General features: G+C 51.9%; 1 protein-coding gene across 2 annotated transcripts in view; it reads left to right on the top strand.

Moving 5' to 3' along the window:
* Positions 1 to 27056, top strand: part of MGMT (O-6-methylguanine-DNA methyltransferase) — a 230785-nt gene that overhangs the window by 15760 nt on the left and 187969 nt on the right. The window lies entirely within an intron of this gene.

Here is a 27056-nt window from a genome sequence, read left to right as displayed (position 1 = left end):
ACTTACCTTATTATTTTAAAGAGAAAGCTGCTAATTTTTCACCACCCAAAGTGATGCTTGCTGTGGGCTTTTGGTAGAAAGGAAGTTTCCTTTGTCCGAGAAATTTTTAAAAGTCATTACTGGGCTTTGACTTACATACATGTGAGGAATTAGCTCATAAGATCTCCTTTTGTGTGTACTAACAGATTACATATTTTTCCGTCTTCGTGCAGTTTTAATCGGGGCATCATCTCCGTGGGGAGAGGAATTTGCCTGCACAGGACACTAAAAATATAAAGTAGGCCGAATTAGAGAAGAATAAAGGGTTTTGTTGGAAATTAGCTTGTGAGCAAAACCACTTAAGTGAGTGAAGACATTGCTGACACCACATGTAGACTCTTCTGCTCGCTTTGCAACGGCCCTTTAACTAGGTTTTGGAGCTTGTCAAAGTTAGCCATTTAAATTTATGATTCAGTGTTTGTTTATAAGTAATTGCTGTTTGTAAGTGAGGCTAATTCCTGCTCGAATTTATGGTACAAATAATGTAATGCAGAGTTACAGATCTCTTGATCCTCGGGGTGTAGGCAAAATAAATGTGGTATCTAAAGGTGGAATTGGACAAGATTTTTCTATAAATCTTAAAATATCTGCTTTGTAAAACTGGGTTATTTCAGCAACTATAAATAGTCACTTGGTAATGAGGTGTTAGGGTTTATTTGTTGTAATCGAGTGCTTATTAAAGTTCAGTGTGTTTTTACCTCTCAGATCAGAGGCTTTTATGGGCCAAGAAATAAGATGCATCCTCTGCCTTTCACTTGCTGATTATGACTCACTGCAGGTGATGGATGACCTCCTGGACTTTCAAACTCCCGTTTGCTTGTAGAGAAAGAAAATCCTCATCTCTTTTGATCGGGCCCACTCCAAAATTCTAGAACCATTTTATATAATAAAACGTTACACTGGGTCACATTGTCGGGGGAGAAATGGTCACACAGACACACTCTCTCTGTTGGACGTGGTGGGTGGAACTTGGTCTGTCCTGGCTTCTCTCTCTCTGCCAGGATTCTAACCTGCTTCCTGGGCCGAGCTTCCGCTCGTGGTTTCAGTGACATCAGGAATGTAAGTTCCTGCAGAAGCAGCCCTGTGTGTCCGGTCACAGGGTGTAAGGACCCTCCCAGAGCCTTCACAGCACTCTGGTGTCTCCTGTGTCCAGCGCTGATGAGGTGGATGCCGGGCTGTCACTCTTGGCGCTCTGGTGGGGCCGGGGGCAAGTGCCAGCCGACCTGCCCCTGCACATGGCCCGGGTCGGAGGGCAGCCGTGATGGGCAGCTTGGCTGTCCTGTTTGCCCTCTGGGGCCTCCCTTTTAATTTTAGCCTCGTCTCTTTGAAGAAAACAAAATTGATAATTTATTGCTTTGGGATCACACTTTGTTACAAACAGAAAGCTGTGTTTTACACTCAAGAAAGCACAAATACCCGGAATTGTCACTGTCACTCTTCACTTTCCTCCAGCCCACCTCCCCCCAAAAGCTAGTCTGACCCACCTGAGTTCTGCATAGTGTCTGTTTGCCTTTTTCATATGATCTGATAACAATAAGCACATTTCAAAACTGATAAAAGTTTAATGAATGGCCAGTGAGAAGAGACCACTTTTATAACAAGACTGATACCTTGGCCCAAGGGGCATAGCATTTCAGTAAAATCACAGCGCGCACACTCCCCCACCGGCGCTTCCCCCCGGCTTCCTTGCAGAAATGTCCGAGTGAAGTGCTGGTCGCCACAACTGGGCTTTATGTCCATCCGCGCGCTGTGGCCTGACCTGGAGCCCTCGGGGCGGTGGCGTCTGGGCCAGGGGCTCCCGGCCTGGGTCGCGTTAGCAGTGATGTGTGGGTGTGGACTGCCCCATGGTCTCGGTGTTTCTGGGGTAAATGCAGGGAGAAGTAGCCTCCTAAATACAGTTTTGTATTGTTTTAAATTTGCTCATATGTGACCTCTCCTTTTCCCCCGTTTAATTACTACACTCCAATGTGGTCGTCTTGCTATCCTGGTTTTTCCTTGTATTTGGCTGGAGAGGACCGCTGGGGTAGCAGCCATGGTGCGAATACTCTGAGTGGTGTCTGGTTTTAACCGGGCGGTGCCTCATCTCTTAGTCTGATTTATCATGTGATAGAAAGCTGCTGGCCAGCTGACGCTAATCTTAACTTATGATCTATTTAACCCTCCTGTTTCCCAGCATCAATTCACATCCCCTCCCCAGCCCAGACCTCTGTACCCAGGCAAACATGCGGCGTCGTGGGTCTGAGCTCCAGAGGCGGCGAGAGGCGCTTCACCGAGCACATCAGCGCGCGACTGCCAGGCTCCCCGCCCGCAGGCCCGCGCCGCCCACAGTGAGCGCTGCTGAAGGCCCCGCAGACGCGTCTTACCCTCCTTGGTCCGTCTCCCTGCTTCTCAACTGCCAGGCGTCTGGGGTCAGGACAGGCCCTGCATGTACACAGAGGTCAGTGGAAATGGTGGGGGGAGGTCTTTTCTGACATTTTATTTTTAATAATTTTAGGCTTATTTCTGTTCACTATCCATCTAGTGTTCACAGCTTACGTAGCCCTTGTGCACAACCAGGGAATTAGTGAACAAGGAGTGAGCATGTTAACTGGCACTGGTGGGTAGCGTGTCCTGCTGTAAGCCTCGTTCGGATTCCACCACCTTTCCCACTCCTGCTGTTTCTGTTCTGCCGTCTAGTCCAGGACCCCACCTGGCATTTAGTCACTATATCGCCCTCATCTCCAGTTTATGACAGTCCCTCTTTCCTTGCTCTTTGTGACCTGAACGCTATTGAAGATGCGGTCAGTTCTTTAGTAGAAGGCCCCTCATTTGGGTTTGTGATGTTGTCTCATGGTTAGACTGAGGTTCACATTTTTGGTAAGAAGAGCGCAGAAGTGCGGCCCCTCTCAGGGCATCACGGGAGGCGGGGTATGGCGTCCTCCTGTCCGCTGCTGGTGGTGCGAAGCTGTGGTCACCTGGGTAGGGTGGAGCCTGCCGTGTTTCTCCAACTGCAGAGTTACTGCTTTCTCCTTTATAACTGATGAACGTCTTGAGGGAGATGCTTTGAGACCATGAAGACACCTTGGCTCTCCTCAGGCTCTCACCCACTAGCGTCTGCATTCGCAGGACCCGTCTTGCCCACTGTGTTGTTCCCCTCGTGTTCTGTATCTCCTTCATCTTAATTATTTTACTAATTGGAATTCTTTTGAATGGAAGAACTGTTCTTTCCCACATACTTGTTTATTCAGTGAATTATTTACATTAGTAATTCACTAAACACCCATGGATATTGATTTTGTATTATGGGTTGTAGTCCAGTACGATCATTACTTGTTTTGTTAGTCAGACAGCTTCCGTTTGGGCTCTCGGGATCCCCTGGAGGTGGCTCCGATGTCTTTTTGACATGCCTGTCTTTTTTTCTACACTTTCTTACTTTCTGGCACCACAGTATAATCCAAGCTTGTCTTGTCCTCTCCTGCCCCAGCCTTGGATTTGTTCACTTCTCCAGGGAGCCCAAGTTCCTTTTCCTGGAATGTGATATTTAGAAACCAAGGCCTGGGCTCTGGTGTGCTCACTGATGCCGAGGTGCTGATGCTTCTAGCCCCTGTCAGTGCAGCGTCTGTGTGCTGACCACACACACACACACACGTCACGATGCGTCTGCATTTATTTCTATATCTACCATCTGCATACGTATTAAAAACTGTGACTTTGTCCTAGTACCTCCAGTTCAAATCCAACACAAAAGGTTTCAATCCAGCCACCACCCTCTCCCTTCTGTGGCGGTGAAAACGTGGCTCCAGCGATGGCATGTACTCGCATAGGGGGTTCTCTCAAACAGACTCTGGTGAGCCTGTACCACTGTGTTGCTATTACTAGCGTAATAGCCTGGCAGTAATAGCACTACCAGGTGTGCCCTGGTAGGCGAAATCCTGTTTGTGAAGGAGAGTATTTCCTGGGCTTGCTTGGCGAAAAGGCAGTCTGCAGAATTCTTGTAACTGCTTGTGTCAGTGTGGTTAGGAACTCAGGCTTGACAGTTGGACTCAAATAGATCAAAAAAATGAAATTATTTTGTTGCAAAATAGATGGCATGTTTGCAAATAAATGTACCAACTAATTAGTTCATTTTCAAATATCCAAATGTTGTATGTTGAGAAGAAATGAAACAAGGAAGGTCTTCTAAGATTATGTGAAGGATAATAATTGCCTTTCATAGGATTCTCAATTTAGGTTACTTTTCTTTTTTGTTAACTTATTTTCTTTTAATTCCCATTTTTGTCAAATTGGTACATTTTACCTATAAACAGTTCATTATGATTCTTTTCTTTGTTGTAAACAGAAGTTTTGAAAATTCATTAAACAAGAAACCCTTTTAAAAGTCTGATTGTACATATCAGGGGTCAAACAGTATTCATACTTAGAGGTGTGGACAGTCAAAAGCTTTATTAAAATGTTACATATCTTTATGCAGACTGAGTTATTTAGGAGTGCAGACTTGACTCGTACGTATTTCATGAATTTTTTTTCCTGGAATTGAGTTTGCTGGTGGGAAAGGACCATCAATCTCAGCTGATGGAAATCAAACTTAGCATCGTCAGTTTTCATCAGGTGGAGACTGAGAAGTGTTGGGCATCTTCACGAGAAGTCTGGCTTTAGTTCTAGGCAGCATTCAGGTGCTGGTGCCAGATTCCCCACGCTCCTTCCTGGCTGTGGCAGTCGGGTGATGTCCTGGGGATGCTGTGAGGTCCGAGCAGCCTCTGTGCCCCACTTGGAGGCTCCTACTCTGGAGACTCACCTGGACCCGCAGTGGATGTTCGGCGGTGTTTGTTACTGCAGAATAACCAAGCCTGCTCTGACTAGCACAGCGTGGAATGTGACTGTGTCTGGGCAATAGTCCTCGTCCGGCAGAAGTGTAGGCTTGCAAGTATGTTGCATTTGACCTTGAATACCACCTGCCGCTGATGTGCTGTGCCCCTGGGCTAGTTACTCGCCCTCTCAATCTGTTTTCTCATCTACAAGTAATTTGCTCTACCTTCAGTTTGCTGGGAGGAGTAAATGAGATAACGTATGTAAAGCACCTGGCCCTGTGCCAGGCATACACAGGTAATAAATTCTGTTCCTACCCCGCTAGGCCCTGTTGGCATGGGGTCGCCTGTGTAAACCTGAGAAGTGTTCTTTTTCTGGGGTATTTGCTTTTGCTAAAAAAGGAAAGAAATAACCACCTGGTTATAGTATTTTGCCTTATAAAGGGGAGTTAAAACAAGGTGTGGCTGACGTGGTGGCCGTCCTTCCCTGAGGAAAGCTGCAGCTACATCCCAAGGCCCCTGTCCCCTAAGGCCACTGTGAAGATGTGTGACTGGGGCCCGGGCCACCTGCCTTCCTACATGGCCTGCGTGACTTCAGTGCTCCCCGTCACCTGTAATCCACTTAGGGAAAACCAGTGTGGGGGCTCAAGGATTTCTCCCTTTAATCTTGTCTTTAAAACCGAGTTACATTCTTTTTTTTTAAGCAATAACCTTTGGGAGAAAATGAGGACTGGATAACCGAGGCAGTGACACGGTAATGCACTGACCGTGAGTGTGCAGTCTTCCCCACGCAGGCAGCCGGACCCAAATAACATAAAAATGCATGTAGCCCAGAGATGCACTTTTTCTTTTTATGACTGTACTCTGTATTTCATTTATATTTAAAACTGAGTTGACGAATATGAATACAGATATTTAGAGTTACTGTGAAGTCATCTCTGTGGATGTGCGCAGACTGGACCTTGCAGTGTGAAAGGGAGAGCAGTTAATGGCTGCTCTCATACTGCTTGGAATTTCCCCCTTTTTTTTTATTATCCTCTGGCTTCTGTTCTTCAGGTGTGTAGCTATTTTCTTATTATGAAGGATGATGGATGAGGCTGGAAAGTTTCTTTGGAAGCACTTCTGATATTGTGCAATGCACTTGGGGGTCAGCTGCACTTGACTGATGCATGATTTATCCCGTGTCCCTGCCACTTCCCTAGATAAAGCTGCTGTTTTATCAAAAATGCCAGCAACTGTGATTTAGAATTTATAAACCTCCGTTTTCAAATAATTGTTCTGATTACTTTCTGCCTTGGCAATATAATGATAAAGGTAATTGCACACAAATGTGAGATAGCACCAAAATACAATAAAATTAACCTGAATTAGCTTGACTTGTCGATGAGAAGTATTTTTGAAATGTAGTGTTGCAATAAGGGAGGGCGATATTATAGCTGGAAGGTGAGTTATTGCCGTAATGTAATAATACTCCTTGAAATTTAAAAAAGAGACTGTTTCTGTTGAGGGTGATTGTGCTTTTGAAATTAAGTTGAAGTGAATCTTATAATTGGCCACAGTAATGCATTTTGAAGGTAATATCTTTTATTGTGTTATGCCTAGTTGCATTACCTCTTATTTAGCGGTTTCTGGCCTCAGATTTTCTATTATTCGGGTAGAAGCAGGCTTGGAATTCTGTTAGATACGGGGGCTCAAATGTTTTATTCTCTTTTTGAGCATTACCCCTTGTCTGAAAGTTACAGAATGGAAAAAAATACATATTTGACCAAATCATTTAGATATCAAAGATTAAAAATTATAGTTAATTTTTAATAAGTTTAAACAAGTTTCTTATAAATGTGTTTTGCTTCCCGGTCTTGGCATGTGTGCTGGGAATTTCTGTTGAAGCCTCGTGGTTTTGAGCAGGGCCCACCCCATGCCCCCTTTAGGTACACATGGTTTGTAGCCGTCCCTTCCCGGTTCTGAAATGAAATTCATGGGTCACATCTACCCACATTAACTATTCAGGAACAACTTCAAGCTATGAATAAACAGGCAATAATTTATAAGAAAATTCTATGTTTTTGGAACAAAAAATCTCAGGCAGGGGTACCCCAGGAGCACGAAGATGTAATTGGGTGTGCGTACCTGGAACACAGTGGCTATGCGCAGAGCCGGGCAGTGCGGTCAGTGGTGATTCACCATCTGGCATTTATAACCATGATTTTGCCGAAATGCTGGACAGCTGTTTGTAAAGTTCCAAAGAAAATGGGGCCCATCTTTCCCTGGAGTCGCAGAGGGGCTGCACTCCTGGGAAACCCTGTGGGTCGGAAAGCTGCACAGAACATTGTGCGTCCAAGGGAGCCAGGCTTTAGGTTTGGGTTAGTTTTAGACTTGAGTGTGTAGACACAGGACGTAGGACCACTGACCCACTGTTGTTCAGGACAGTCCCACATGTTTCACAAGCACCCTCCCGGTGGGGGCCTGTGCGTCGCATGCCACCCACGGGGGCAGCTGAGATGCAGGTTTCTGGGGTGGGAGGGAGCTGGGAGGGAGTGTCCCCCAGGCAGTGATTGCACCCTAGTGCCCTCCACCACCCTTTGGACCTCTGTCCAGTCCAGGCTTGTGGGGAGGGTGGGTTTGGGGATTTTTTTCTTTTTTTCTGACTTGGTAATTTGTAAGACAATTTAGCAAAGACCCTCCTGGAAGATACTTTGGGAAAACACCAAGTTTGGAAAGTGTCACAGACTTAAACCAGCAGTGCTGATGATCTGGGGAGGCTAACGGTGGTCTGCTGTTTTCCTAAAGAGAAGGCAGAGTTGGGAGCAGATATGTCTAGGGAAAATAAAACTAGTGAAATTTCCCCCCAAAAAACATAACCAATGGGAAATTTTCCAGAAGCAGTGGAATTTGGAAAATTTAAGTGAAATCAGGGGCTTCAGTGGTAGATAAGCCTCTCCTGCTGGCCCTCTTCTGTTTTCTAGTCCGTTGATAAGCGTATTCGGTTATCTTAGCCTGCTGGCTTCCTTGGTTTAGACAAAAGTGAAAACAATGCAGTGCGAAAGGGGCTTAGTGACTTGCAGCCTCGCTTGCCTTTTCTGCACCAGAACACAGGCCTGTGAGATACCAGGTACCACGCAGTGTGTTCTCGTGTTAGGGGATAAATATCATATAAAATAAAATGGAGTATTTTTATTTTTTTAACATTTTAGCTTCAGGCTGAAGTTTTGGGGCTGCAGAATCACCATGGAACTCAGTTACGCGGCTGTTCTCGGTCTGAGTGTGGGCACACTTAAACTGCTCACTTGCTCATTAGTTTATTTCTTGGGGTATAATTGACATATAACATTACATTAGTTTCAGGTGCACAACATAATGACTTGATACTTGTATATGTTGCAAAATGTTCACCACAATAAGTCTGGTTAACATCTGTCTCCACAGTGGTCGTCTATTTCTTTTTTTTTAATTGAAGTATAAGTCAGTTACAGTGTGTCAGCTTCTGGTGCGCAGCACCATGTCCCAGTCATGCATATACAGACATATATTCATTTTCATATTTTTCATTTTGGTTACTATAATATATTGAATATAGTTCCTGTGCTATACAGAACTTTGTTTTTTAATCTATTTTATATGTAGTAGTTAGTATTTACAAATTTCAAACTCTCAGTTTATTCCTTCCTACTCACTTCCCCCCTGCCGGCTCCTCCCTGAGAAGCCCCTGCGTGGAGACCCTCAGTCTCCTGTGAGGCAGTGTAGGAAGCCTCTGCATGGTCTGCTTTCGAGGGTCTGGGGGGCCGGCCCCGCTTGGAGTGCCCGGAGGGAGGGGGAAGGAGGGGAGTGTGAGGGAAGGTGGACGGGAGGCGAGTGAACGATACACGCCCTGTGTCAGGAGGTGGGGAGACAGGGCTTGTGCTCTAGAATGAGACGGTCCAGCAGGTGCTGCCCTTGAATTTGGAAAAGCAAATGACATAGACATCTCCAGCCAGATGGTTCCTCTGACCGAAGAGCAAAGGTAATATTTTCTGTCATGAAGAAGGTTTGTGGCTGTTGCTAATTATGCATTTCAAAGTACAGCGAAGTTCTGTGAAATCAGACCATTTGACGAGTTGTTTCAGGAAGAGAGCTCTGACTTGCGGAGATGGTTGTGCAGTTTACATGCGAAGCCATAGTCCTTGTCTGTCGTTTGACTCGACAGGGGTTCTGTTTGCTTTTTCCTTTGGGCTTAAAATTTTTGCCTTTCCTGTGTGAGATGTTGATTATTGCTACCCCAAAGTGTCTGGAATATGTATGGCTTTAAGCTGTGGGATCAGATTTGCGCTCGTGATAGTTTAATTTTTACTGCGTTCCCACCGCGTGTGCTTCTGTTCACACGTTACACGTGGCAGTTCCTGCTCCGCGAGACCACATTCAAATCTGCATCTTCCTTACACACCCAGGCCCAGGCACCCAGCACACCTGTGAGGCCTTCCTCCTTTTTGTTGGCTCTTTCTCTTTGTGTTTGCCTGGCACGTGCCTATTTCTTTGTACTCTCATGTTATTTCTATACAAAAATCGTATTTTATCAAGTAGAAAAAGCTTTACAGTCATTTTAGCTCCAGGTTGTTTAAAGTTGATGGAGTGACTGCATGTTCGGCTTAGATGTTACTGCACAGTGATTCAGACACTGTAATTGCTGTGTTATGTTTTCTCCTTGATCCGGAGGTGACTGCAGACAAGTAATTCTACTCTGCCAGACCATTTATTTCTCTAATCATTGTCTATTTGGCTTTTCCTTGGGTATGTATGATTCTCGGGTATAAAGTCCGCTTGGCTTCACTGAAATACACACGTACGATACTTAAACATTTTTGGAAGTTGACGTTGTGAGCGCAGGGTCTCGCTGCATCGCTGGGGTGGGGCCGTGGAAGGACTGAATGCACCGCAGAGTCACGGTGGTGGCATTTGAACACTTATAACACAGGTGGGCGAGGCAGGCAGGACCCGGAGCCCTCGTGTGTTGTTGGTGGGCATGTAGCCGGGGGGGCCCCTCGCCAGGTTACACTCGGCCTTGCTGTGTGAGCCCGCAGGTCTGCCCCGAGGCACGTACCCAGAAGAACCGGAAGCGGGGACTCGAGCATTTACTCGTACACCAGTGTTCCCAGCTTTGTTCACTGTAGTCAAACATGGGAGACTGTCCAGATGCCCATCAAGGAATGAACGGACAAACCACAAAATATGGCCCATCCATACAGGGGAATGTTACTCGGCCTTAAAAAGGAAGGGCATTCCAGCACAGGCTACAACACAGGTGAACCTTTACACATGATGCCACTGAAACAAGCCAGACACAGAGGGCAAGTACTGTTATGGTTCCATTTACATGAGGTGCTTAGAATAGATTCCCAGAGATTAAAGCAGATTGGTGGTTTCCAGGGCTGGAGGGAGGAGGAGGCAGTATTCAGTGGGGACAGTTTTTGCTGCAGATGATAAAGTTTTGGGTAGATGGTCACACAACAGTTATGTAAGTCTTAGATGACACTGAATTGTACACTTATAAAGTGATAAACAGGTCTTTTACCACAATAAAAGGGAAATGTATCTGATAACGTAACCAGAGGGAAGGTCTGACACATGCTTGGTCACTGACTCTGCGTGGCCCGTCCGAGTCTCCTGGACCCACACCTTGCAAGCCACCCTGGGCAGGAAGGCTGGCGAGTGCGCTGCTGTGTCTGCGGAGGGAAGGAGCCGTCGGGCGGGGTCTTCTTCAGAAGCAGTTCCAGAAACTATCCCAGCTTTAGTGTTCGGTGTAGGGAAAAAATAAGAAACAAAACGTCTTGACTTTCTAGAGGACGTTGTAAAACAGGGAAGGTGACAATCCAGCGTTTTCATCCGGACGCTTGTCGTTCCCTTGACGAATAAGTTTGTGTTTTCTTTCTTCCGGTCGGGTAGCTTCCAGACCGCGCCCCGCTCTCACCTCTGTGCCCTTGACAGTCAGCGTGCTCTAAACCTGGTGGGCAGTCTTGTAGGAATGGAGGAAACATCTGTGTCTTAAAAAAAAATCCTTTTTTAAGATGTTAAGTGTTAGCTTGCTTGCTAACAGAGTAGGTTCTTAGCATTTTTAAAAAGTAGTTAATTAATTATCAAAGCGTTTTTTATTCTGCTACAGCCTGGATTTTTCTTCTAATTAAAGTTACCCTTGAATTTAACATTGCAGATCTGTAAGATTTTCATCTGTAAATATTATTTGAAGAATTGAATCTGTTGTAATTTAGATAAACTGCATCAGCTAAATTTTGTAGTAACAAGTTTTACATTTCTGCTAGTTTTTGAAACATGCAATGGAGATTTTCCTCATGGTAGTGGGAAGATATGGAAGAGAGATGATTACATCAATCAATTATTTGAACAAAGATCGGGTGTAGCTTACATATGATTTTGTAATAATCCCTGTTTCCAAGGAAAAATATTTGCACACTACTTAGTCATCGTGTCATTTGTAGATAAATGGGTCGTGGGTTGGTCTTCGTTTTTACTGACAGGCAGATTCTGTGTGTCAATGTGGATTTCATGTATACTTCGTGCGTATCACAAGTGTCTGAAATCAGGTAACTTGAGCAAAAATGATTTTTCTACATTAAACATGAAATTTCATTTGAACCTGGTTTAATTGGTGCCGTCATCCTCTTTTGCCTACCGTGAGCAGATCCCGGTACCCACAGACGCCCAGCCCGGGCAGCCCGGGATTTCCCGAGCCCGGCTGGTTCCTGGGGTGCCGCCTGGCTCCATCCTGTCCCGTCGGCTGACCAGCTGGCCGGGGAGGGAGGAGGTTGGATCTGCCCCTTATTTGCTGCTCGGTTCCCACCGTGGGTGAGGGACGGGGAGGAGTAACTCGGGACCAGAGGGGTAAAGGCGGCTCAGAGGCTTTGCCGTGTTGTGGCGTGTCGTCTTTTCTGGGAGCACATGTGTGCAGGGCAAAGGCGAGGCCCACGCTGCTTCCTCAGCCACACACTACAGCCCAGGCATGAGGAGCAGAGGATGTCCTGGTGCCCCCCAAGAGCTCGCAGTACAGCTGGGAGATGGTTCCAGCAGGTGAGGTGTGTTGCCAAGTTGGGGGGGATGGGGGCCTGATTGCCTGCTGGTGACGGCATTGCTGTCCCTCACCCGAGGTGGGCCCTGGAGCTGCGATGGGGGGGCTTCCCTAGAGGACCACGTGCCCCTTTGGATAAACTCTGCAGACCGCCTGGGGTGCGGGTGGAAGGCAGTCCTTTTGCTTTATAGCCCCGCGTCGGGGCAGTCCTTGCGCTGGCTAATGAAGAGGAAGTCGGTGCTGTAGGAACAACTCCAGTCCCCTGGGCAGGGGTGCGTGTGTGGGTGGGAGCGCAGGACTGCTGGCGCCCGGGTTCTGGATCTGGACCAGTGCTGTGTAACCTCCCGCGTGGCTGGCATTCAAGCCAGCGTTCGGGACCTTGACTGTTGAAACATCGTGTGGCTGGAGTGACATCAAAGGGTAAACATTCAGCACAGGAGTGGGTCTGTAGGGGGTGAAGGCAGGTGTGCCCTGCAGGATGGTCCTGAGACATGCGGTCACCTGGTTGACCGGAGGGACCCTCTGAGCGACAGCTACGTTCTTGCAGACGGAAGCTTGATCGTCTGCCACCACCAAGAATTCCACAGTGAGTGAAAGAGTGAAGCGGGAGGTCCTTGAAGGGTCTTTTCCTTTCCTTTCCACTAGTGAGTGACGGTCATCCGGACGGGATGTGTCCTCATGTCCCATCCGGACTGCTGGACCGTAATGGGGGGCACGAAGGACTGTCTCGGTACGTCACTCATTTTCTCCCCTTTTGGAAACTGAACCAGATTTTCACTATTATTCTGATGGGTCACTAAAACTACACACACCCCTAGCAAACGGGGAAGGAAGCCCTAAGTGAAAGTGGAGACCTTTGAAATTTACGGAGCATCAAAACGTCGATGACAGCTGTTGAGTTTGGAAACTCTGACCCCAAGTGGCATTATTGGTGGGACTTCAGTGAAAATCAGCTGGTGCCCGGCTGCCGGTCCGCTGTCTGGCGTTACCCACGCGTCCCACCGAGCCTCGGGAGGCGGGGGCTTGCTCCCGCACCATCCTTGTGCGCACTTTGAGTTACCGGCAGTGCCACCCCGGAGCGGCTCCCGGCCTCCGCCTCCCCCAGGCCTGGGCCGAAGAGGCAGCTCCTGCTGGGCCTCTGGAGCACGTGTTCGCAGTGTCCTTGGCGCTGCTTTGGGTGAGGGTGGTGGCTCCCTCCACGGATGCCCCGAATGGGGGCGGGTGTTGTCAGAAGGACACGTGTGCGAGGGGCCCTGGAGAGCCAGACGCCCAGCCCCAGGTGCATGTCCTGAGCCTGCTCCGCTGTCCCATCCACGTCCACCCCCGCCGGCCTCTCTGCCGCCCGGTGACCCTGCCACCTGGCCCTGTGACTGGCACCGGCCGCTCCAGCAGCTCCCCCTCATTTTACCTTTTGGCTGCTAAGTGCCTGGTCTCCATGTTGCTTTTAAATCCACGTGAAGGAGACGGGGATGCCGGCGCTGGTGCACAGCCCACTGACAGTGGCCGTGGGCAGTGCTGCCTGGGACTCGGGGAGCCCTGACTGAGTTGTCCACGTGGGGGTCCCCTTTACTGAGGAGGAAGCAGAGCGGGAGAGCTCGCGTGTGCTCACGGCCACCAAGTGCCCCCTCTGCTTTTCTCTGTCTAGGCCCAACTCCGTCCCACCCGTACCCTGGGGACAGCATGTTCCCAACTCTAACTAAAGCACCACCGCCCAGAACTGGTGCCAAGGGGCAGTCCCCCTTTAGGTTTCCCGCAGCTTCCTCACAGGGTGGACTGTTTCTTCATCACCTACAGTAAGGACAGGCCCCTGCGCAGAGGACACTTCAGCGGGTGGTGTGTGATTCAGTGACGTCTAACCTCTCTGGGCTTCAGCCCTGCGCATCCCACTGCAGGGGGTGCCCTCTGCATCCTCGTGGCCAAGGCAGCTTTCCTGTGCCGAGTCAGCAGGCCGGAGACGCCGCGGTCCCAGGGTTTGATGTGGGAGTCCAGGCGCCGCCCCTGGGCCTGGTGCACGCGTGCCCCAGAGGGACTGAGGTCAGTGCCCTGGCCTGACAGTCTGCTTACAACAATGGACAACAAAGAAAACCCCTCCTCTGGGAAACCTGCCGTCTTCCTGGGCAGCATTTCACTCTTCACTTCTTAATGGATCAAGTACACGAGGATATTTTATAAATTTTAAAGGGCCAGACACACATGGGCAAAAAGGCCAAAGTGCCTTGTGCAAGCTCGCGTGCGTTGTGGAGGATCGTGGCTCTCTGCGCGGTCTGTCCCGCAGGGAGTTCCCGCCAGATTCTTTGTCTCCCGGGACCGGCCGTCCAGAGGCGTCACCTCAGGCCGTGCTGACTGACCAGCCACTGTGACGTCATCCTTCCAAAGCCCGGGCTGCTGTAAATTGTTTTAAATGGTGTAATTAAGAACTTCAGACGACTGAACTGTCTTTGAGGGGAAGAATCTGTCCCCTTCTCCGGAGAGATAATTAGTTCTTAGGGTTTACAGTTGTTGAAGAATTTACTGTGAAGTAAGAGACTGGTATTTTATTCTTGCATTTATTAGTATTTAATCAAACGGAAAGTACACTTTTGGTCTGGAAATCTTGGCTTCAGCGTTAGGATTAGACTGAATTATTGTTGAAAGAGTAAAAGGTACAGAATTACATGTTCAAGTTATCGAGCCACTGGTAGGTTTTGGGCACGACGTAGCTAATGCAGGGCTTAGAATTTCCTGCCTCGGGTAAATCATTCGGAAGCAGCACGCTCGTCGGTGGCTGGTGGCCTTGTTGTGGGGATGGCGTCCGTCCCTCCAGGAGCCTTGTGCCATCAAGGCTGGCTCGTTCCCGGCCGCCAGAGCGTAGCCGGAACATAAGGCTGTTCCACTTGGGACACCCAGTCATAAATCACGCCGCGCTTCTACCCGAGAATCCTTCACCGCAGACACTGTGAAACTTATTCTTTATTACGGATAAAGAGGACTTAATTCCGTGGTCCTCGGTCGGGGCCAGGCTTGAGCCCTCCTGCAGACTAGCGGCTGCTCTTTCTAAGCCAGTACTTAAGACATTCCGGAAAAATTTGTAACCACATCTTGCTTGACGTTGTGGGGTCAGAGATAAGGGCATGAGCATGCGAGACCAGAGGGGCCTTAAGGTTTGTTCGTGAGCAGGTGGGAGGGGAGGATCCAGCGGCGCAAAGCCGGGGCAGCTGATCATCACTCCACGTGCGTTTAGGGCGGGAGGAGGCACGCTCTTCCTGCAATGGACTGGAGGGTATTTCTGGCTTTTCAGGTTCTACAGTCTCGTCACGACCACAGCTGACCCTGGACCAGCATGGGAGTGGGGCACCAGCCCCCTGCATGTTTGAAAATCCAGGTGTCACTGATAGTCCCAGTCCGCTCTGTGGTTCTGCAGCCGGGGACTCAGCCAAGCGCAGATCACGCATCCTCCTGCGTTTACTGTTGACAAACGCCCGCATGTCAGCGGACCTGCGCGGTTCAGACCCGGGATGTCCGAGGGTCAGCTGTGCCGACAAGAGCTGCCGCCATAGGACACAACGAGCCTGGCTACCTTCTAGTGAAGCTGTATTCGAGACTGAAATTGGAATTTCATATCATTTTCACGTGTCAGGATGTGTTTCCTTGGACTTTCCCCCACTACTGAGAAACGCCCTGCACCCCGCCCACCCCTGGTCATTGGCAGGCGTTCAGGTGCCTGAGCTCTGCACCCGCAGGCGTCCCGGCTGCTCAGGCCCGGCTCAGGTGCATCCTCTAGAACGTGCGGATCCACCCAGGGAAATGCTGATGGGCAGGGGGGTAGGGCCAGGCTGCTTATGGGCTAGTGGGTCCTGGCAGCCTCCCGGCCTTGGGCGGGGCACAGTTCCGTAGGCCTCCCCAAAAGCTACAGTTGGTTCACATCCCGAGTGTGGGGATGCTCTTCCAGGCCATTTGCTGTCGCTGTCTCCTGAGGGATTCAGTGGAGCCTGTTACAGAATCTGGATCTCACTGTACACACCGGGCTGGATAAATCGGTGCAGACAGAGATTTGGTGACTGAACCTGGGGAAAGGGTTATAGTGATTCCCTTGTGTAAGCTGATTCTGTCACTGACACACAGGCGCTCGTTTTTAACATCCAAATCTATCCATATGCAGGTGGGAGACTTTATTAACTAGGACTTTTTCCCCAGGGCTTGATTGCAAACAGGCATGTGATGCTTCGATACTGCGGGGGCTTTACTGGGGTGGGGAGGACTGTGAATCCCATCTGCTGTGGGGAAGAGACGTTTGGGAGCTTTGCACCTTGCACCGTCCGGCTGGTCCAGGAAGCACGTGCTCCCCCAGAGTCCACGGTGACCACGGGCAGGCCGCCCTGTGCTGCTCTGGAACAGGGGCCTCTGGGGTCTGGCTGCTTTGCCTCGTGGGACAAGTTGTGTCTCTCAGATTCTCCCACGTGTTCCAACATGTTACTTATTCTCTAAGAAGTCAGCCAAACGGCCCCGCTGTAGAGGCCTGTGAAGAAGGTTATTTTCTGCCGTGACGTATTTAAGCTGAAGCTTCCCAGGGCGTGCCAGGTTTAAGGGCTGACACTTCATGCTGAGCAGCAGCAGCCGCCCCTTTGCTCCTCTGGGACGGGCTGTCACCGAGCGGCCCGGGCTTCCTGGTGCCGGGACGCGGGAACACGCGCGGGCTGTGAGAGTTGTGCCCTTGACAGGGCGAGCCACAGGGCCCGTGCGGGGGGCCCCGGGGGCCAGAGCTCCCCGGTCAGACCCCGCGGTCAGGGCAGCGCTCCCACCTTCCTGGCGATGGCTCCCTCGTCGCTGTTGGCAACGTATGCAGCTCACGGGTACTGGACAGTGAGGGAGAATATGGTATTTTTCATGTTTTCCCTTCACAGTGAGCTATACGCGGATCGTCCTGGGTCCTCCCTGCAGTTCCGTGGGCGGGAGTGACGCAGGGCTGCAGTGAGGCCTGGGGAGGCCGGGGCCTGCGCATCAGCCTGCTGGTCGGGTCCTGAAGGCGGGTGTGGACCCTGCGCCGCAGGGCGTGTTCTGTGCGGAGGACACGGGGTTTCCCAGCCCATGCTCGGGGGGCAAGAGTGGGACTCAGGGATCCCCATGGGGCTCAGGCTCCACGTGGGGCCCAGGGTTCCCTCAGAGCTTGGGGTCCACGCGGGGCCCAGGGTTCCCTGCATCGCGGAATCGGCCGCTCTCCTCACGGTGGCTGAGAACACAGAGGGGCTTTTAATAGTCAAAGGACCTGGCGGAGCGGGGCTGTGGGCTTTGAACCTGCGAGGAGGTTGCGCCAGGTTCTGAGCAGCAGGTTCCGAGGTGCACGCTCCTGCTCGGGTCTGGCTGCAGTTGCCCGGCCTGGTGTCCCCCGCGCTGCCCAGGAACCCGCGGGGAGGCCGGTCAGGTCCCTGTGTGGTCCCACCCCCAGCAGACCTGCCCCGTTGTGGGCACCACTCACCCCTCGGGAAGGAGCTGTGAGCAGGGAGGTGGGGGGCGCAGGGCCTGGGAGACGCACAGAGTCACCAACGGCCGAGACCAGACCAGAGCTCCAAGGCCTCCTGCCCACCTCCCGCCCCTTTCTGGGGACCCAGCGCCGGGGGGTGCTGGGCTGGTTAGACCCCTTAGGACCACTGGGCCCTGAGGACAGGCTCCAGCTGGGTGGAGGTGACCTGCGATGTGCTGGCTTCCCTGGTCCAGGTTCCTGCAGCTCCAGGGGGTGCTTAATGTCCCCCCTGGGTGCTGGCCCCTCGCTGTGCTCAGAGACCCCAGCAGTTTGGTGGGCGAGAAGCAGGTAGGAGGGGCCGTTCTGCCAAATGAAGGGTTGTTGGCTGCTGTTCCAGATCCTGCTCTGATGGCTGTCAGTGCAGACTTCACACCTCACCTCTGATCCTGGGCTCCTTGTGGAAGGTCTGGGCTTCACTTGTTCTTGAAACCTGCTTCCTCTGATCATCTGTGCATCTGGTGTCCTGGATGGTGACCCATTTGTGGTTAAAGACCAGTTTTTCCTTCTCTAAGTACTCAGAGCTTACTTCCGTGAATTGCCTAAAAAGGACTGAAGCAGAATCACCTGAACAAACAGTGCCTTAGAGCAGGACCTCTCCCACCTTCTCCCAAAGAGCCCTCAGAGCAGGGGCAGACTGGGTAGTGACTGCCAGCTTCCGAGGGTCTGGGAGCCCAGCAGTGGGAACCCTGCTTACAGTCTCCTCGGCTACCTTAGCGAAATTGGGATTGTGGTTTTCCTGTTTTATCGTCATGTTGCTGTAAAATTTTTTTCTCCACAAAATTAATTAGCCAGCATGGTGTGCAGCGTGTGACTGTGTGTGCACTGGCCCCCACCGTGTGTGCTGAGCGTGCACACTGAGGTTTGAGCACTTTGACACCAGTGCCTTGCATTTCACGGAGAGTCTGCGTGTGGGTTTGACTCTGGTCTGTGATGCCCTGGTTGGGGGGAAGCTTTGTAGGGAGCATTTTAAAGAGATAAGTGACAGTTACTAGTAAACTTCTAGAAAGACTTCTGTAGGTCTTACTGTTCGGGGTTCTGGCATCATGCGCCAGTTTTTGGCTAGATCCAAAGAGATTTTAAACTGTTGGAATGAAATGTGAGCAGCAGTCTCACCTGGAAACATTTTCCAAACGTGCTTGAGGCTTCAGGAGGTTTCTGGAGCAGTTTGTCAAACGGTTGATGCACTTGCTCTTTGTGTGTTCTGTTTCTTTTACACACACACACAGGTTTGTATTCTCACTGCCCTGTAACTAATTCTTGTTTTATTACACAGATGTAAAACAGTGTTTGAGCTTCAGAACAGAGAAGTAGTTACCTTCTTGCGTTGCTCAGACTTGGTTTGATAACATGAACAAAAATGAAGAGTTTGGAAAAGAAAACCCAGTTTTATTTTAAGTATAACTTTTAAATGTCGTCAGTGCCTGTTTTTATGTAGAAATGGTTGTTTTAAAGACCAGTGGACAAGTTTCCTTAGATGTCCCTCTAAGGTGGCGGCTCTGACGGGCAGATGTTTTCACGTCTGTTTTATAAGGCGCGCTCTTCAGGTGACGTGGGATGCTGAGACGCACGTGCGCGTGGTGCTGTGGCAGCCGTTCTCCACCCTGGCCCCGAGCTCCCCAGCCCTCGTTAGGTTCTTCACAACCAAGGCATCGCTAATCAGGAAGGTGCTCAGCAGGGCTGTGTCCAGTGATCAGAATCAAAGAGGCACAGGTCCCAGACCCAGGGCGTCCTTGTGTAAGCGCAGAGCGGGGAGAACGTGGCATTTGTGGGAGTCCCACACAAGCAGTTTTTGGTTTGGACGTTTAGCTGTGTAACTGATGCAGAATGGCTCCTCCCTTTGTGTGCACATAGCTAGGTTCACGGAAACTCAGCAGCAAGCAGGGAGCACCATTTTCCTCATGGGTCAGCCCCACAACAGGGGCTTTGAATGATTCTTTTCTTAATTAGTAAACTTTATGTTTTTCAGAGGAGTTTTAGGTTCACAGCAAAACTGAGCAAAAGATACAGAGTTTCCGTACACTTCCTGCCCCAACCCGTGCATAGCCCGCCCCCCTACTATCGCCACCCCCGCCGGATGGCACGTTTGACCATGTTTACGTCTTGCTGGTGCGCTGTCTGTGGGTTTTGACCGATGTGGTGTCATGTATCCACCGGTGCTTCGTCCTGCGCAAGTAGTCTCACTGCCCTGAAAATCCCGTGCACCCCTTACCCACCCCCCTCCCCCCGCCCCGGGAACCGCTCCTCTTTTTACTGTCTCCAAAGAACTGGGATCCCAGAGTGGGCAGCCTCTTCAGATTGGCTTCTTTCACGTGGTACTAGGCACTTAACGTTTCTTCCGTGTCTTTCCGTGGCTGGACACCGCGTTACTTTTTAGCGATGAATATAATACACCAGCGTCTGGAGGAGCCGCAGTTTATCTAGCCGTTTTCCTACTGAAGGGCATCCTGGTGGCTTCCTGGTTTTGGCCGCTGTGAAGAAAGCTGCCATAAACACCCGTTTGCAGATTTTTGTGTAGATAGAGAGGGATGTTTTTGCACAACTTTGGATGCACTCTGAGTTCGACATGCCAGATGGCAGCACCATTTTGTTTGGCAAAATCATTTCAACCTAACTGAACCCTTTTTGGTTGTTGGAGTGTAATGAGGAGCCCAGGCTCTGCCTGTCTTTTGTTGCCTGTGACCTGGCAGGTCTGTGCTGGGGAGGCCCTGGCTCGTGGCGCGGTGAGCCAGGCCTCAGGCGGCCTCGCCTTCTCCCCAGCAGTTTCCTTCTCGACTTTTACACCTGGTGGGGGTCAGCCCCACCCTCGCCCATCTCCCACCCTCCCTCGGCCCAGTTTCTTACGAGGTGATGGTGTGAATATTTGTTCTCTTCCGGGGGTTTGACATGTGTTTTTTTTCGCTAGTTAAGAGAATCCGTCCAGCCCGATGGTCGGGTGGGCTGACCTCAGCGCCGAGGACCAGAGGGGCTTCCCTGACGCGCTCTCCTTGTTCTCTGCTCAGCAGGGAGGTTGTAAAACAGCTGGCTTTCATTTAATGACTGCCCTGTTGGTGTCATGAGGGGCAGAGATGGGTCCTCCCCGCCCCTCGGTCGGTTCTCAGGGTGCCAGCGAGCTCCCACTTGGCACACCCAGCTCCGGGAAACACTGAAGCTGCCGAGACGGGCGCCCCGGGCAGGCCTGGTGTGCGGCCGTGGGCCCTGAGCCCCTGACCTCCGGGGAGGTGACAGTAGCAAACGTCTCGGCAGCTTGTTTGGACCCTGCTTGTAAGAAGGCAGCCTCTTGATGGGCATTTTCAGTGCGTAGGATACTGATACTGGAAATGGTTACAAGTGAAAGGTGCAGGATTGATTGTGAAGACGGTTGTGGGAAGGACAGTTTTTAGACAGGTGTGGACGGCCTGGGAAACTACAAGCAAAGGGGAAAGAAGACAGTTTCTGTTTATGGATTTCTTGCTTTTCATAATGGGAACCCGGCCTCTGGCGCCAATTGCTTAATTCAGAACATTAAACGCCATTCATGTTAAAAGGGAGATGAAACGAAATTCACTTCGTTTTTCAGCAGTCTCCAAATAGCCATGAAAAATCATTTTTTCTCCTGCCACAAATTAGTGTCGGCCACTTTGTGGCTTCAGTGATGATGCAGGGGGCCGGCTCCTGGGCTCTGTCAGGCCCTTGGCTGGGGCCACAGGGCTTGTGCTCCAGGAGAGTGGGAGGGGGGAGCCTGGCAGTGCAACCCCGTTTGCGTCCTGAGTGCAACCTGCGGTCTGGTCCCCGTGAGTGCGGGGAGGCAGGCGGTACCGGACTCACGGGCTCTGCTCAGGAACGCGGTCTCACACGGCGTGAGCAGCCCTCGTCTGCTCTCAGTGAATATTCAGAGAGCTGGCTTGTTGGCGCCTCTAGTCTAGTTCTCAAAGCCCTGAACACTTGGGTTTGTCCCCTGACAGAGCGCTTTCTCCCTGTCCCCTACCCTGGCGGGGCCCCCCAGGCCTCTGCTCCAGGGCTGGTCCAGCGGGGCCAGTTGGCTGCTTCGGGCAGAAGCCTGAGGTCGCTGCTCCCCGGACAGTCCCTTGGTAAGCAGCTGGTGCTTAGGGCTCATAGATGATTGGGTTTTTTAAATTTCCGCCTCCACTTTCTGGCTTGGAAACACGGCCAGCTGTTAGCTGAGCGGACTCTTTGTCATTCAGCCCCAGGACCACTGCACACATCGTGACCCTGCTCCTCATGGATGTGGGTACAGTGTCCCAGACACAGTGCACCCCTTCTGTGCCGCTGACGTCCTTGGGGTCTCGGTGCTGCCACTGCCCACGCTGGTGCTCGGCGCTCCAGCAGCTGCCGTGGCGGCTCCTCTCGGACCTGGGTCCTCTCCCTTCTGGGGCTGCCGCTGCCTCCATTCACAGACACCTGCATCCGCCCCGGCACCCGGGCCTCAGCGTGTGCAGGTCTGCCTGCCAGGGACTCGCCTCTCCTTCACCCTCCCCCGAAAACTCTGACTTGGCCTTTTTATGTCAGCACCTCCTCCAGGAAGCATCAGGTCCCCAGACCCGCAGCTGCAGGCTCCCATAATCCTGGATTTCTCCTTCTGAGTCCTTACCTCAAGTATGATTCAGTGATTCGGGTAGTTAGCTCATGTGTTCAGCAGGTATGTACGAGCATCTATGATGCATTCTAAGTGCTGGCATACAGCAGGAGACCAGTTAGAACTACTCCGACTTGAAGAAGACAGGAAATCCTCAGAACACTGGCTTGAAACAAATGGGCTTTCTTTTCCTTGCGCAAGGAGAAGTTATCAGCAGACAACACTGCTGTGGTAGTGGCTCACAGTGTCAGGGCTGGGGCTCTCCAGTCTCTTGGCTCTTGCCTCATGTTCACCAGATGGTTGCCACAGCTCCAGCCATCACATCTGCCATGTCAAGGAAGGAAGAAAGGGGAGGAGATGGTGCCAGCCACATAGGATTTTTTTTTTTAATCAAAACAAGACCTGTCAGCAAACTTCTAATTATTGGCCAGAGTTGTCACAACATTTGCTACCTGTATTGGAGCTTAAGGCAATGCATAGCAAATAAACAAAGTACATCTAGTGTAATTTCATGTGATCTAAGTGCTATAAAGAATGGGAACTAAGGGATGGAGGAGCTGGACTATCTCAGGGTTTCTCTGAGATGAGACGGTGCTGTTTGAGCAGGGTTGGGAGCTAAGTGGCAGAGGCCCCTGTGCCATATGTGAAGGGGAGGCATTTCAAGAAGCATGAGTGGCAGGTGCAAAGGCCCTGAAGCAAGAAGGACACCTGTGTGTGTGCGGAGCAGCGAGAGAAGAGTGGATTGGGGGTCCTGGTCAGAGATGAGGTCAGGCAGGAAGGGAGGGCCCCAGGTTGTTGGGGGCTGTTGCGGCCACATGTGTAGGGCCTTGTGGCCAGAAAGAAGGACCTGATTTGTTTTCATGTTTCTTCATTTTATTCAACCTTTTTTTTAAACTAAAAAAAAAAATGTTCATACCTCTGAGTATTTATTTCACTCAGAAAAGTATCAACAGTCCTTTATTTTTTTTTACATGTGTGAGCTTATGAGACATAGTAAATGCAGAACATTTGCTGTCATCACCTGCACTTCATGTTACACTGGATTTTAATACAATTTTTTTTATCCTCATAAAAGGAATTCACGTTTACTGTAGAAAACTCAGAAAATGCAGGTAAGAGCAGAAATATTTTAAATCATTCTGCTGTACCTTTATCGATTTTTCTAAAATGAACTTTTGTTTTGGAATAGCATTAGATTTACAGAAAAGCTGCAAAGACGGTGCAGCGCGATTTGCTTTTGGTGGCTGGTTTTTCTCCCCAAGTGGAGCGCGTTTGCCTGGTTCTAGCTGCAAGCCCTCAGCCCAGTGGCTCGTGCATAGGCGCACTCAAGTGTTCATTAAGCATTTATTTACTAGTATTTGTTCATGGCTTGTCCTTCACTCTCCCTTCTGCTCCTGGGCTCTCGGGCTCTTCGTTCCTTGGTGGGTGATCTCCGAGATCTCCTCCGTGACACCCCACCTCTGTGCCTGCCCGTTCCTGACACGCCTGTCCCAGGGACCTCGGGAAAGGCAGACCTGGTGGATTTTGCCCTTGTTTGAAGCGCTGGGGCTTCTCAGGGACAAAGCTGGCCTCAAAACCTCCCCTCAGAACCCCTGGGCCTCGCCACCTGCCTCCCCGGCTCTGCTGCCGGGCTGTTGGCCTCAGCCGCTTTCCCTCGTGCATCCTCCCCCGCCAGCTACTCATTGTCATTCGGGTCTCTGTGCGGATGGCACTTTCTTCAAACCTGTTCGTGGCTCTCCCATGGCAGCTGCCCTCCCTGCCTGGTGGCAGCCTCCCTGCGGGTCCCGCGAGGCTGCCTACTTGGCCCTGGACTTGGCGCTTGGTGGGTGGTGGCTGTGGATATTGCAGAGTCCACATGAGCAAGTGTCTCCACCGGGCCTTGTTCCCTTCTTAGCTCACTTCCTGGGGTCACCACCGTGGCCTTCCCCAGGCTGGGGGTAGTTGATGAAACTCCAGGTGGGATTTCATCCTTGGGGCCTGGCAGAGCGTGGGGACGTCGCTGTGGGGGGCATCGGGCAGGTCTGTCACACACATGGCTCAGAATTCCATCGGCTTCTTTGTGCCACGTCGTGCACGGTGGCCCTGTGTGTGTTCGGCATCGTTGCTTTCCAGGCAGTGCTTCCCCCAGCCTGTGCTGAGCCGTCCTCGCTCCCCGACGCGCTTGCCTGCCTTGAAGCCTCACTCTTCTGGCTCCCTGGTTGCTAGCCTCTGCGGGCCCCTCCTGGCGTCTGTGACACCCCCATCTCGTCTGCAGCCCACCCCTTACCTCTCCGCCCGGCCTGCCAGCCCGCGGGACCTGCCATTTCTGCCCGGGCTTCCTGGCAGCACACACCGCCCGCTTCCCTCACAGCCCAGCGCGCCCGTCCTGGGCCTGCGCTGCCCAGCACACAGTAGGCTCAGTGTTCAGCTGGTCTTTACCTTTGCCCATGGAAGGTCTCTATGCTGAATGTCCTCGTTGTCCACAGGGAAGAAGGCTGTGCACGGTTTGTGTGGTGTCTCAGATGTCAGCTCTGGCGGGGTTGATAGAAAATTATGTAAAAATTGCAGCTTTTCTCTTTTTGGCAGAGTACCCGTTGGTGGATTATGGTGCATTATTTTTGACTAGCGCTGGTGCTGCTAATGGGCTTAAGACCCAGAGGTGCTCGTGAAAGTACAGCCCGGCCAGGCAAAGTCCGAAGGAGCCGGGTGTGGGTACCAGGCCTGAGTCTCAGGGGAGGTGGATCAGGGAACCCTCACTTCAGGGAAACGGAAGTCGGTCTCATCTCTATTCCGTTTAACCGATAAGGAAGTCTAAGCGCCACTTTGTCGGATGTCGCAGTAACTGATGACCCACTGAGTGGACGCGGCTGGGACTGACACCTGCCGCTTGTTCAGGACTCAGATTTTGAACTTGACGGTTGTTCCCAGTTAGGGACAGATTGCCTCTTGTTGGTTCTTGGCATGGTTTAAAGGGGGCCTCCCTCGCTTTGTGATTGACTCAGGGTGGCCAGGGCTGGTTCTCAGTGTGATGAGGCAGCCTGTGCTCGGGGCGTGCTTTTAGACCAGGTGGTCCAGGGCCATTGCCCTGTCGCTGGTCACAGGGCAGCGCGGCGGCTTCAAGCCAAGCTTCTGAGTCCTCTCCGTCCAGTGTGGAGATGCCGGAGCTGAGGCCAGGGCGTGACTTGGTTCAGAGGCAGCCCTTCCAGCTCAAGCTGTGCCAGGGTTGGCCAGCAGCCCTCCCCCTCATTCCAGGCTGACAGCCTCCAAAGTGCAGGCTGTCCAGGCTGTGCTTGGAGTCTGGCGGCTGGGATGGCTTGGTGATGTGCATGGCCCTTCCCCCGGAGGAGCGAGGGGTACTGAGCTCTCCAGAGACCTGGTCCTCCCTCCCAGGTGGGGGGAATCCTCACGCCCCTGCACCTGCAGTCACCTCATCGCCTCGTCCCTGGCCTGCTCTGCACACCTGACTGAGTCTGCCCAGCCCTTCCTCGGAGCAGGAGTGAGGGCTGGGGGTGTGCCGTGCAGGACAGAGTTCCTTTGCAGGCTGCAGAGGTGCCTGGCCCACCCACCCCACTCACAGCCTTTCCTGTGTTCTCCAGCTGGACTCACAGAACAGCCCAGTGAGGTTGGTGGAGTCAGAATTATTATTCCTATTTTATTGATGAGAAACTGAGGCTGGGAAGGGGAGTGGACATCTAACGTTCGACCTTTCTCCCTGTTGCATGCGTGCCGGTCTGAACTTCTGCAGCAGTGCTGGGGCTATGTCCTTTCACGGGGCTGACATGGACAAAGCCCTCCCAGCCGCTGTCCCTTTTCCCAGCCACTCGGCAGCAGCACACACTGGCCTGGCCCCCGTGCCAGCTCTGGGCTCCGGCCTGGGCCTTGAATCCTGGGACAAGTGACAGGGAGTCGGGCAGCGGGGACTTGATGGTGGCTGCAGCATCCTGTTTCCAGCGGCTGTGGTGGCCCCAGTGCCCGCTGCGTGCCTGCAGTCCCCGGTTGTCCCACAGGTGTTTCCTGAGGCTGGGTGTGGCTCTGGCTGGACTGTAGCCAGTCCGGGTTCCTACGGTTTTCTGAGCCTGCTTCTCCAGCCTTCCCAGAAGTTCTGGGAGTCACCTACAGGGCAGCCTTTTGGTAAATTGCTTTTGTGCTTAAATTAGCCAGTATCAGTTTCTGATGCTTGCCATCGGGAGTCCTGCCTGAGATGGGCTCGGGGAGGCCTGAGCCAGGGCCCTGACTGAGCCGGGATCTGCTGAGAATCGGCCTTCAGCCGCTGAGGAGGCCGCTTGACCTCTTCAGGGCACAGACACGTGCCTTTCTGCGGGGCTGTCGGGAGGGCAGAGGAGGGGATCGTGTGTGGTATTAGGAGCAGGCGGGAGGCACAGCGGAGGGAAGAGAACCTCCAGGTGGGGTGATGGGGTGTGTTGAGGTTTCGCAGTAAAGCAGACAGCAGGCCGAGTGGTGCGAGCTGGACAGTCTAAGTGAGGGGACTCGGATATGGGAACCCGCACAGCACGGGAGGAGCGCTGAGGACTTAGGGCTGCGGGCCGGCCAGTCCACTCTGCCTCTGGGGCGCGAAGGCAGCACAGCCCACCTGCCAACAGGGAGCAAGGCTACGTCCCAATAAAACTTTATTTACAAAGGCAGCTGCTGGGCCGGGTTTGGCCCGTGGGGGCAGTTTGCTGACTCTGCTGTAACCCCTTCATGTAGTTAGCGGTGATGTGTTGTTCGAGGTGAGGGGTGGTTGGAGTTGGGAGAGCCCTGGTGTGATGGTGGCCCAGAGACGTCCTTTTTGGGGAGGTGGGAGTCGGTGAGGGTGTCTGGGAGGATCAGGTGGACACGAGAGAGCTGAAAATGAGGAGAGCCAACATGCAGGTGCATGAGGGGCCAGGGGTGCATGGCACCAGGGAGTAGGGGAGCTCCTGGGGTGAAGCCTGGGTTGGGTGGGGGCAGGGTGGATCGTGGTGCCATTGGCCGAGTGCCACGTACAGGGAAGGACAGTTTTGGACAAGTTCACCTGAAGTGCTTCCAGGACAGAGAAGTGGAGACAGCGAGTCCGCAGCCCTCCTTCTCGCCCAGAGCTCAGAGGGAGGCCTGGCGGGGCAGCGAGGGCCAGGGGGCGCTCAGCCTGTGCTT

This window comes from Camelus ferus, chromosome 11, assembly GCF_009834535.1.
Source record: "Camelus ferus isolate YT-003-E chromosome 11, BCGSAC_Cfer_1.0, whole genome shotgun sequence".
Taxonomy (NCBI): Eukaryota; Metazoa; Chordata; class Mammalia; order Artiodactyla; family Camelidae; genus Camelus; species Camelus ferus.
The sequence above is the reverse complement of the archived record's forward strand: the minus strand, read 5'-3'. Positions and strand labels throughout refer to the sequence as shown.